The sequence below is a fragment of the Myotis brandtii genome, unplaced genomic scaffold, assembly GCF_000412655.1.
Source record: "Myotis brandtii unplaced genomic scaffold, ASM41265v1 scaffold550, whole genome shotgun sequence".
NCBI classification, from domain to species: domain Eukaryota; kingdom Metazoa; phylum Chordata; class Mammalia; order Chiroptera; family Vespertilionidae; genus Myotis; species Myotis brandtii.
In genome coordinates, this window is record NW_005370043.1 from 3,771,899 (window position 1) to 3,784,745 (window position 12,847).

Sequence of the window (12,847 nt, forward strand, 5' to 3'; positions counted from 1 at the left end):
ATTTATTCAGTATTGTCTTTCATACCAAGAAAATGAGAAACCACCTACATTTCAATCAGTAGAATGGATTGTGGTATATTTATACAATGGAATATTATGCAACATTGAAGTTGGATTAGAGCAACACAAGTCAATAAAAATCTCACAAATATAATATTGAATAAAAAAGTAAGTTGTAGAATGTAAGATAATATGCACAAAAAGTTTAAAAACACACAAAAATTAATGTTATTTAGTTAAAAGAGTAAAGCAGCTTATAAGAATGATAAATACCAAAATCAAGAGACTATTTATTTGGGGAAGAGAGTGATAGATATGCAGTCAAGAAGAGGTATGTGGTCACAGCTGGTTTGGCATAGTGGATAGAGCATCGGCCTGTGGATTGAAGGGCCCCAGGTTTGATTCTAGTCAAGGGCACATGCCAGGGTTGCAGGTTCGATCCCCAGTGGGTAGTGTGCAGGAGACAGCCGATCAATGATTCTCTCATCATTGATGTTTCTATCTCTTTCTCCCTCTCCCTTCCTCTCTGAAATTAATTAAAAAATATATTTGTGTGTGTGTGTGTGTGTGTGTGTGTATTTTTTTTTTTTTAAAGAAGAGATACATGGAGGGTTTCGAAGGTATTGTAATGCTTTCTTAAGTTGGATATTAGGTACATAAATATTCAGTATATTCTTTTCTACACCCTTTTCTATGTCTGAAGCATTTAATTTAAAAACTTACCAGATTTAAATCTTGTGTGATTCCCCATCATTGATAGGGATAGGATAATGTCCAAACTTCTTTGCATGATACCTTGACCTCAGCCTACTTTCCTTTCTAGCTTTATTTACTATCACTCTCCCATCTGTCCTAAGATCTGGCCAAAGTACAATTGACCACAGAATCTCAAATGTCATACCTCTGCACATGTTTTTACCTAGAATTTCTTCCCATTCCTCTTTTCACCTAGCAAAATTCTATTTATGCTTCAAAATCTATCTCAGATGTCACCTTCCTTGAAAGCTTTCTGGGTTCTTTGAAGAAGTATGATTCCCACCTGTATTACCACAGGACTTTATACATCTCTTAAAGCACTTGTCACATTGTGGTATTGTCATTCATTTATCTGACCATCACTAGATGGCAAACTCCTAAGGACAGAGACAATGTTTTGTTTTGTTTTGTTTTACTTCTGTAATCACTGCCCCTACCACAGTAAAAGAATGAGTGGATGGCTGGAATGAATGTTTTATCTTCCAAGGCCTTAATATTGCCACCATCATCTTCCAGAATCATCAGCCAATCTGAGGTCCTAAGCTAGGAAGTGGATATTGAGATGCCTAAGTGATTGTAGAGCTCCCCTTCTGATTGTGCTCCCCAATGTTTCTGTGGGGCCCCCATATAAAAGAGTGCTTCAGATCTTAATAGATGTTATGCAAAGTGCTGCATATTGTTCATGGACCCCAAAGAAATAACTTAGAGGACTGGCTGTGAAAGACATGGGTTTATTAGGATTTATGTGTGCACTGATGGCAGCCGACTGATGAAGTTTACTGCCACACTGGCTCCCACCAGTGAAGTTGTCCCGCTAAGTCCATCCGACCTACGGATGGGCCACACTAGAGTCAACCAACCAGTGCTCTTCGTTTGCCGCCACTTAGGCTTTCCCAACATAAGGTTTTATAGAATACAGAAAACAGAAAAACAGAGCATGCAGGTGGAGGGGGATGTGCCTGTAGTGAGATCAAAACATGAGCTGTTTACAATCCAGGCTCCCATCTAGAAGCAGTTTCTCTTTGGCCTTTAGACTGAGTTGCTGGCCAGGTTCCCAAGGTCTCACAGTCTGCTTACAGGGTGGGAGGGAGAGTTGGAGCATGGGAAGGGCCCATGTTCCCATTTACCATACAGTGGACCACAGGAAATACATTCTTGGCAACTCCTGAATTAATCTAGGATAGCCAGGAAGTATGCTTTGGAATTATCAGAAGAGTTCCCTTTCTCATTGATGAACTGAATTGTTTATCCCAATACAGTAGAATTTACTACTAATTCCTTCTAGAGTAACAAGAGGACAGCCAAAAAGTTTTAATTATCTAAAATGGGGCTTTGAGACAACTAAAGCCACTTTGAAGTGAATTATCAATAGCGTCATGCATTGTTTTTCTTCCTTTTTTTTTTTTTATTAAATCCTCACCTGAGGATATATCATTTATTTATTTATCTTTATTTTAGAGGAAGGGGGGGGGAGAGAGAGAGAGAGAGAGAGAGAGAGAGAAAGAGAAAGAAAGAGAGAGAGAGAGATTGAGATTGGCTGGTTGCCTCTCGTACTCTCCTCAACTAGGGACTGAACCCGCAATCTAGGTATGTGCTCTGACTGGGAATTGAATCCGTGACCTTTCTGTGTATAAGACAATACTCCAACTGAGCCACACTGGCTAGGGCTATCTTTCTTCCTTTTTGAAGTAACAAGTCAAGGCAATTAATGCTATTTTTATCTTACAGATCTCCTGAATTTAAAAGATGATTTATAAGGATGCTTTTTAAAAGCCCTCTCATTGGCTGAGTGATGGATTGCTGTCATTTATGTAAGCTAGAGGCCCTGCTGAAGGAATCTGTGTGTTCTGATGCTGTTTCACGTGCTATGGTTTTAGGTGTTTGGATACCTTAGTGCTGTTGGCAGTAGGTGTTTTTTCAGGCTCTTTATGAAGTAAAGTTCTCTTATGTATTTCTTACTGAGGACTTCCCAAATGCATATTATTGTCTTATAAGCCAAATGAGGACCAAGGAAACTGTTAAAATTAACAGGCAGCTGCAAAGCAGAGCCATTTATTCTCTTCAGTGTGGTTTGGTGGAGATCAGAGACTCAAGGCTTTAGTGTGGCTTTAAGTGGAACAGCTGCCACGAGACTGACACACTGTGGACGGCGGGGTGGGCACAGCACCGCTGAGATCCATCATTCCCATGAGACTGAAAAGCCTGCCTTCAGCTTAGGTAGCTGCTGTGTGTTTACATTTCGTTTTACGTGAAAGGAGGCACAGAATCTGCCATAGCCTAACTCCATGAGCATCTTTGAGTCAGTACTGAGCAAAAAGGTGCAAATAGGACCCTGGCAGGCTTGTGGCTTTCACAAAGGTATCCTGCTACTCTTTAGCTGGGAAAGCTTTAAAATAAGACTTTACTCAAACACTATCTCCTTCAGGATGCCTTTCCTAAGCCCCCAGGTTGGGCTATACCCGCCTCCTCCTCGTGCTCCCATGATACCATTTGGCCCTTACCACATCATAATGAAATTGTCTATGGTGTGTCTTTTCCATTAACGTCTATATTCCTTGCTAATTGGAATCAAATTTCATTTGCCTCCTCCATTTCCTAGCATAGTACCTGCACATAGTAAATATTCAAACGTTTGTCAAACAAATTGAACTATCAAGAGTCAGTGGCTGTACTAGCAAAACCTTAGGTTCAGAAACCGTAGAATTTTATTCTAGGGACGATTGTTCCTTCACTACATAAGAAAGCTGTCATCACTTCTCGGCCTTATGGCTAAGATCAAGTGGAGAAAGCAGTCAATTTGCAGAGTAAGGGAGCGGGAGAAAATATAGAAATTCTCTGTTTCTAAAATGGTGCATATAGTATAAAATTCTGTAATCACTATAAAACCAAATTTCTCCTTTGGACAGTGTCACCTTTTCAGGAAGGGAAAAACTTACCACTATTTCTGGTATATTGAAGAGAAAGCAACTAATAACTTCTTTGTGAGCATAAAACAATGATATCCAGCCTCCCACAGGGACAATCTGCCAGAGCCAACTGCCTCACCCTCCACATGGGCTTCATTTTCTTACTCCAGAATCTCATAGACTCTCCCCCAAAGATGTTCATCTTGTTGCACTATTATGATGAATGTTTGGAGCTCGCTCTTATCCCCTGCTTTACTAGCTATTATTGGAGGTGCTGTCAAAGAATCAGTCCCCAAATTTATCCTCCAATTAAGTCCTCTCCTGGGCAGCTCTGCTTGGTTTTGAATAGTAGTCATCTAGTCTCCCCTCCTTTTCCCTCCTCCCACTGGCTTTGAATGTAAGGAAATTGCAGGCCTGTTGCAAACAAAGCACTGTGGTAGAAAGTAGGGTTGCAAGTCATTTTCTACCACAGCTCTTTGTTTGCTCTTGTTCTAGGCCTAGAGGGAAGCTCAAATGTATGGGTGCCTGCATGTGCATGTGCTATGAGACTTCCATCAATTTCAGTCACAAGCCATTCCATGTCATTTCTTCAATTGGCTGATCATGTCTATCTCCCAGCAATGTCTTCAGGATCTCCTCTCTATAATGAGGTAGAGATTTATTGGTTTCTGAACACAGGGGCCTTACCTACCTACCTACCTGTCTGCGCTTACCTGCTCCTCTGAGTGATAGACACATGGCCTGTGATGAGTTTTTTTAATGTTGTATGATTTGTCTCAACAGGTATCCTTGCAGTCTTCCTCTTGTGAGGATCCTGACTTAGTAGGCTACCATTTAGTCAGTTTGGGACTTCCATTTTGTCTCTCATAATTATTTTCAGAAATAAATAGGGCCAAAAATTGTTCCAGGTGCCATTTGTAAATCTTAGGATAATTGATAAATATCCATTTCACTAGCAAATAGTGCATTTTGTTCAATAATAGATACGGATTAGGTTATTGAGAAAAATCTAACCCTTTTGCTTTGGAGCTAATTCATTAATAAGTTGATATTGAGGCTGTCAATAACATTGGAAAAGCAACATGCCTCAGTAGTATTTTTTTTCCTGTAGAAAAAATATATTGCAGTGAAATTTTAACTTTTCCTCTATCCAGTGAGAGATACTATCAACTTCACCCAAGCAGAATGGTCCAGTACTTTGAGCAGCTTATTTATTCTTCATTTACCTTTTTTTAAAAAATTATTTTCTTTTTTTAAAGCAATGCTTACTGTTTTGTTTGTTTGTTTATTTATTTTTAATCCTCACCTGAGGATATGTTTAGTGAGAGGAAGAGAGAGAGAGAGACAGAGAGAGACAGACAGACATCTATTGGTTGCCTCCCATACACGCCCTAACTAGTATCAAACCCAAAACCCTTCAGTATATAGGCAATGTTCCAGTCACTGCTATGCATGTGCTATGAGATCAGGCAGGGCTTCATTCCTTTCTTTCTTTATTTTTTTGTTAATCCTCACCTGAGGATAACTTTTCTATTGATTTTTAGAGGGAGTGGGAGTGGGGGAGAGGGAGAGAGAGGAACATTGATGTGGGAGAGATGCCCTTGACTGGGAATTGAACCCACAACCCTTCAGTGCTCAGGCCGATGCTCTAACCACTTACCCATGCCAGCCCGGGCTTCATTTACTACTTGACCTACTAACCATCCCATTTTTCTTACCTTACTAGTTAAACTTCTATGCAGTTCCCCTGCTTTCTCCCATATCTCTGCCACTCTGTCTCTCAAGGCTCCTTTCTCTAGCCAACCACACCTCTTCCCCCAATATTTATAGCCAGGCTTCTTACAAAAAAAACACTGGTGCTAAGGCCTCTCTGAAGGCAACATAAGTCACTGCCAGAGCAGGTGAAAGCAGCCTGTTTTTTTAGAGCTGACAAGAAGGGTGAAGCTCTCCGTCACAATGGGTGAGCGAGCAGACAGGGCCGAGAAACGCCACATCTCAGTGGTTAGTACCTGCAGGCTCAGAGCTGACAGTGCACTGTAATAAGATTCATCTCTGTTCACTTAACTGATGTGGGCTTTATGGTAAATGTTCGCTTGCTTAATTACTTTGGCAGACTCACTGATTGCCTTTCCTGAGGAGTTCCAAAAGGTACCCCTGGGATAGAGCATAAACCTCTTTCCATGTCTTTTAATTTCATTCTTTACTTGGAGTACTTAAAAACTGGTATGTGATCCATTTGTCTGCCATCCCCCCTCTGCTGTGCATGAACATTAGGACCACTCCTGTCTAGTGTGGTGTCCATATGCCCGCACTAGACCACTCGGAAATACTGACAGCCTCTTCCCTCCTTTGTCCGTATGGGATCCCATTCCTCCCTTGCTACCACTGAGGTATATGCACAGCTCTTCTGATTAGTTTGGGATTCGTGTACCTTTTTTCTCTAACTAGTATGGGATCCACAGCAATTTCCCTCTCTCTCTAGTCCAGCATGTGATCTACTAAAATAATTTCCCTCTTTTTAAATATTTTTGCTAATCTTCACCCAAGGATTTTTTTTATTTTTATTTTTTAGATTTATTTTATGCTGAATTTATTCCTGGGCCATAAGTTTTTGTTTCTTCAGTTTCTTCTGGGATATCTTTTTCTTCTGTGCAACCTCCTCTTCTGGTTTAGGAACAATCTGCTCCTTTTCAGTGAGGATCATCTCAATGTGGCAGGGAGAGCTCATGTATGGGTTAATCCGCCCATGGGCTTTGTAGATTCTACACTGCATCTTGGGAGCTTTGTTCACCTGAATATGCTCAGTGACCAGAGAGTCTACATCTAAACCCTTAAGTTCAATGCTCTTGGCATTTTTAAGCAAGTGCAGCAAAAATGCAGCACTCTTTTTGGGCCACCGACCCTGTGTCCAGCCCCACTGTTTCGCCTGGGCACACCTACCAATTCCACCATTGTAACGACGGAATGACACACACTGCTTCTTTAAAATGACATCCTTCAGATACTTGGTGTCTTTTAGAATATGCATGTCCTTGATGGCCCGGGCAGTTTCACAAGTGTTCTTCAAGTGAACACAAAGTTTGAGCCTCTTATATGCATGATTCCGTGGGGTTTTCTGGGTCTAGTGAGTAGGGAACCATTTTCAGAGGTCACCTATGGCCATTTTGGGGAATAGGAAGAGGGGTGTGTGTGTGTGTGTGTGTGTGTGTGTGTGTGTGTGTGTGTTTCAGAGAGAGTGGAGGGGTGGGGCGGGGGGGGAGAGAGAGAGAGAGAGAAGCAGAAACATCAGTGTGAGAGAAAAACATTGATGTGAGAGAGACTCATCGATTGGTTGCCTCCTGCACAAGCCCTGACCAGGACCAGGGATCGAACTGGTAACCCAGGTACATGCCTTGATCGGGAATCGAGCCCATGACCCTTTGATGCATGGGCTGGCGCTCTAACCATGGAGCAACACCAACCAGGGCTTTCCCTCTGTTTTTGAAATGATCAAAAAAAGAAGTCTAAGTAAGCCAACTGCTAATTTTTTTTTTGCCCTCTTGCTCAAAGTTAAATGTTTTATAATAAATTGATTAATTGGGCTCATGGGAATGAGATGTCGTTAATATATTTCAGGTTCTTGGCTCATGCCAGTTTTTAAAAAGTTTTTGAGTCACATTCAGGGGATTGCAGTGTTCACCATTAATTAAAATTAGATTACTTCTTGGGGTTTTGAGCTGCTTTCTACTGCCTGAGAAGTCCTCCCACGTATGTATTAGGATTTTCTTGTGTCCTGAAGTGGGACAGAAAATCTAATAGACATTTTCACATGGCACATTTTATTCCTTTATATTCATTAGATATATCTGAGAGTTTAGAGGGGCCTTGCTTCTGGAGATAGGAAACCCAGGGCCAATCTAATTGCAAGAGCTATCAAAGGTTTGCATTCTATACTCCCTGGAACTGTGCCACCAACTCCTGCTTTGCCACTAGAGACAAATTAAGGGAAGCTGAAGCACAGAATAATGGGATCTGAGCAGGGATAGGCTAATCTTTCTTTATTTGAGAGAGAGAGAGAGATTTGTTTTTCACCCATTCATGTATTCAGTGGTTGATTTTTGTATGTGCCCTGACCAGGGATCAAACCTGCAACCTTGGTGTATTGTGGCGACAGTCTAACCAACTGGGTTACCCAGCCAGGGCCAGGGATAGGTTAATCTTGTCTAGGGGTAAATTTTACCCCTAGGAAAATTTTGGAGCCTCTTTTCATTTATCGAGACATACTTTTAATAAAAAGTAGACATTTCTAAGGGGAACGAATTAAGTAATATCTTTTATGGAAATGTAGATGGTCCATTTGACTTGTGGTTCCTTCAACTCCTGTGGTTCATTTTACATTCATTCTGATTATATAAACAATGAAAAAATGTCAGGTTGGTTTCTAAAGCAGGAAGGAATTTCATTATTTTCTTATGGCAGTGCTAGAGGAAATAATTTAGCCAAAGTGTAAAGCCAATGGCCTCTTACTTGGCTTAAATCTATGGTTTGGGGCCACTGTAACTAGAAATTAGCTCATTTTTCAAGCAAAGTAGCTATAACCAATTGCCCAATTTCCAGCAGGTGATGAGGTGGAAACCTGCATTGGACAAAGTCATGCATCAAAGTAGAAAGCTCCAACTGCCAAAATGTATAATCATGCACACAGCTCCAGAAAATGAGGCAACTGCCCCTCAGGCTGTGTGCATGTACATTTCACATACATTAACTCTTTCCTGTTTTGCTTCACTTAATGAATTTTAAGCCTTCATCTGTCCAATGCAGTGCCTGGATGAAAATGTCACCCAATAGGTAAATAACTTACCTGGTGTGACATATGTATTTCTCACCTAGAAATCAAGAGGAATGCTGATTCATATCATTCATTCTCCAGGTTAAAATATGAGGGTTACTATGTTGCAGTCAATGATATACATTCTCTGTTCTCCCTTCGACCAATAAGTTTGTGTACACAAATAAATCAAGTTCTCTTTAGTAATTGGGCCAGTTTACATAGTTGGATCATTGGGTAAAGCAAGCAACTAGATATACTGGCCAGTAGCTCATTCTTCCTGATGGTTGTCAAAATGGCTTCTATAGTAAGGTTCTATTTTTGTGTCTCTGGTCCTAAAAAAGAATGGCCACAGGAACTGCCGTATAAGGAAGGGGTTACTTGGCATGAAAGGGTTAAGACGTGGTACATAGGGAATAAGTTAGAGGAATAACCTTAACAGGTCAGTCACTGAAGTTTTGAGTAGATAGTTTCAAAGTGAAAAGGTTAGAAGGTAATTCTTATTTGAGGTTTTATTTTGTTTAATGTTAATTAGCAGAATCTCTGAGGCTTGTAATGCACTGCTGTTAACAGGCGTCAAGGGAAATTGCTTTTTTTGTTATTGTTGTTGAATTGGATGGGCTGAAGATTCATTGACTCCATGAAGAAGAAAGCTTATTACTGCATGAAATGGGAGTATATGAGGCAGTTCTGAAGATGAAAAGAAATGTTAGTTTGAAATTAAGTAACTCAACCTCAGATAAACCATTTTAAACACTGTTACATACCAGTTAATCATACCTTCACCCCTTCTCCAAAGCCAATCTTTTAGCTGTATGTTTGAAGGTTTCCCAGGTAGAAGCAATTATGAATATGATGGTTTTCTTGTCTTTAGCTCCAGATATCTGAGAATACACTCTGTAGTATATCACACTGGGCTGCTCTTTTGGGTCTAGGAAAAGGGAAGCTGCGTGGGGGTTGGAGGGAAGTTCCCTTTAGCTCATGTTAGATGGTATAAATATAGGAAAACAGAGGAAAAGCTTTGGAAAGGAAATCCAACTAGACCCGTGGTCGGCAAACCGCCGCTCGTGAACCACATGCGGCTCTTTGACCCCTTGAGTGTGTGGCTCTTCCACAAAATACCACGTGCGGGCGCGCACGTACAGTGCGATTGAAACTTTGTGGCCCATGCACAGAAGTCGGTATTTTGTGGAAGAGCCACAGTCAAGGGGCCAAAGAGCCGCGTGTGGCTCGCGAGCTGCCGTTTACCAAGCCGCAGTTTGCCGACCACTGAACTAGACGAAGAAACTGGTAGTCAGAGAGAGTCTTCTCTTGCCTGTGGTGACACAGCCTAGAAGTGGACTAAGCAGGATTTTAACTCAGATCTGCTGCCTCTAAACTAAAGCCTTGCTATATATATACCATGTTCAGGGAAACAATGGTATTTTAACCGAGTCTTCAAGGGAAAATAAGACTTAGTCTTTTTAGTGATGGGGGAAAAAAGCATTTCATGTGAAGAAGACCATGTAAACAAAAGCATGACATTCAGTTGTACGTGTTTAGCAAGTATTTAAAAATACAGGATTATAGCTCTTAGGAGTTTGAGGCTTGAGATCCAGATTTATTTTTATCAGAATTTAGGTATTTACTCATAATCTCTTTAATGTAAATCTGGTAGCCTTATAGGAATAATTTTAGGGTGAAACATTGAAGAATCTTCCCAGTATGTACCAAGTTAAGTATACTAATTATGTTTCCTCCCTTGGAATAAGAGCTATAAAAACTTTTCCTGTAAACAACCTTTGCCTGTTTTTCTCCTTTTTTAAAAAGTAACATTTTTAAAAAATTTTCACCTAAAGATATGTTTATTCATTTTAGAGAGAGAGGACGTGGGGGGAGGGAGCGGGAGATACAGATGTGAGAAAAGAGAGAAACATGGATCCGTTGCCTTCTATACGCACCCTGACCAGGAATTGAACCTGCAACCTAACTGAGCCACTTTGCCAGGTCTCTTTTTGCCATTTCTTCCTGAAGGATTTACATAGCAGCTTTCAGAGACAGCCTGCTTCCTTCAGCTATCTCAGTCAGGAAACAATCACCATGTTCTGGGCTCCTGGATGAAACATTATTTATTTAATGTTTCATGAAAGACCCTTAGATGTTCCCCCTGTCTGTAGGAAATAGCTGGTATTGTGAGAAATTGCATCTTTGGAGATTTGTTTTAGATTCACATTGGATATGAGGAAGAGTCCACATTTTCTCTTAAGCTACATTGCCTACATTGTTAAGGTAACATTTCCACGCATTTTTTGGGTAAGTTGGGCATTAACTTGTGTCTCAGCCATCATCCATCCAGCACTAGGGAAAAGAAAGCTGCTTTGCAGAGCCATGAGTCAGAGAGAATAAGTTAAAAATGGACCAAGAAATCCCCAGCTCAGCCTTGCTGTTCCATCTGTCCACTTCATTTTGCTTCAGTTTGTATAAGTGACCCCTGTCTTCAGCACTCAGAAATTGACAGTTGCTTGGAGGGTGGCCCAGATTCTTGCCCTTAAAGGTGCTTTGGGTGCAGAGTCATCCCTCATGGAGGCTGGCTTTTGAAATACCCTTGACTGTGCCATTGTCTGTTTCTTTTCTCTTTCCCCTTTGGGACTAATTCAGCTGCACTAGTAGGTCACATACCAGAGTGTAACACACTCCCCCACTGCTCTCCCAAATAAACAGAAATTTAGGCTTACTTTCAGAAGCTACTAGATTAATAGGAAATGCCAGAAAGCTTTTCTCTGGCCTCCTGGTATGATTGAAGATGAGAAACCTTTATTGTCTTTAGTGACAACTTTTGTTTCTTCTTTGGAGGACAGCTGTTCCTGTCTGAGCCACATTTTCTCCCAGGATAGGGATAAAACATTTTTACTGCTATTTTCATACTTTTGGAGAATAACTGGTGATCATGGAGCTCCTTGTTAGTGGTGAGACTGGACAGAAACCTTCTCAGACTTTCATTCATTCAGTTTTAAAAATCGAATCTGGGCCCGAACCAATATGCTCAATTAATATTTGACAAAGGAGGCAAGAACATACAATGGAGTCAAGATAGTCTCTTCAATAAATGGTGTTGGGAAAATTGGACAGATACATGCAAGAAAATGAAACTAGACCACCAACTTACACCATACACAAGAATAAACTCAAAATGGATAAAGGACTTAAATATACGACAGGAAACCATAAAAATACTAGAAGAATCCAAAGGCAACAAAATCTCAGACATATGCCAAAGCAATTTCTTCACTGATACAGCTCCTAGGGCAGTTGAAACTAAAGAGAAAATGAACAAATGGGACTACATCAAAATAAAAAGCTTCTGCACAGCAAAAGAAACCATCAACAAAACAACAAGAAAACCCACTGCGTGGGAAAACATATTTGCCAACGTCATATCTGATAAGGGCCTAATCTCCAAAATTTATAGGGAACTCATACAACTTAACAAAAAGAAGATAAACAATCCAATCAAAAAATGGGCAAAGGACCTAAATAGACACCTTTCAAAAGAGGACATTCAGAAAGCCAAGAGACATATGAAAACATGCTCAAAGTCACTAATCATCCGAGAGATGCAAATCAAAACAACAATGAGGTACCATCTCACACCTGTCAGAATGGCTATCATCAACAAATCAACAAACGACAAGTGCTGGAGAGGATGTGGAGAAAAAGGAACACTTGTGCACTGCTGGTGGGAATGCAGACTGGTGCAGCCACTATGGAAGACAGTATGGAGTTTCCTCAAAAAACTGGAAATGGAACTCCCATTTGACCCTGTGATCCCACTTCTAGGAATATATCCCAAGAAACCAAAAACACCAATCAGAAAGGATATATGCACCCCTATGTTCATAGCAGCACAATTCACCATAGCTAAGATTTGGAAACAGCCTAAGTGCCCATCAGTAGATGAATGGATTAGAAAACTGTGGTACATCTACACGATGGAATACTATGCTGCTGTAAAAAAGAAGGAACTCTTACCATTTGCAACAGCATGGATGGAACTGGAGAGCATTATGCTAAGTGAAATAAGCCAGTCAATGAAGGAAAAATACCACATGATCTCACTCATTCATGGATAATAAAGACCATTACAAACTTTTGAACAATAATAGATACAGAGGCAGAGCTGCCTCAAACTGATTGTCAAACTGCAGTGGGAAGGCCAGAGAGGGTTGGGGGGCAGAAGGGAGGGGAGTAAGAGATCAACCGAAGGACTTGTATGCATGCATATAAGCAAAACCAATGGACATAAGACACTGGGGGGTAAGGGAGGGCAGGGGATTGTCAAGGGCGGGGAAAAAAAAAGATACATATGTAATACCCTTTGTAATACTTATAATATTTTTTT

General features: G+C 40.7%; 1 protein-coding gene and 1 pseudogene across 3 annotated transcripts in view; one reads left to right on the forward strand and one right to left on the reverse strand.

Annotated features, from left to right (window-relative positions):
• LOC102245761 (chromosome unknown open reading frame, human C10orf76) overlaps positions 1–12,847 on the forward strand; it is a 148,574-nt gene that overhangs the window by 100,343 nt on the left and 35,384 nt on the right. The gene's annotated exons all lie outside the window — the stretch shown is intronic.
• On the reverse strand, positions 6,239–6,815 carry LOC102245464 (annotated as a pseudogene).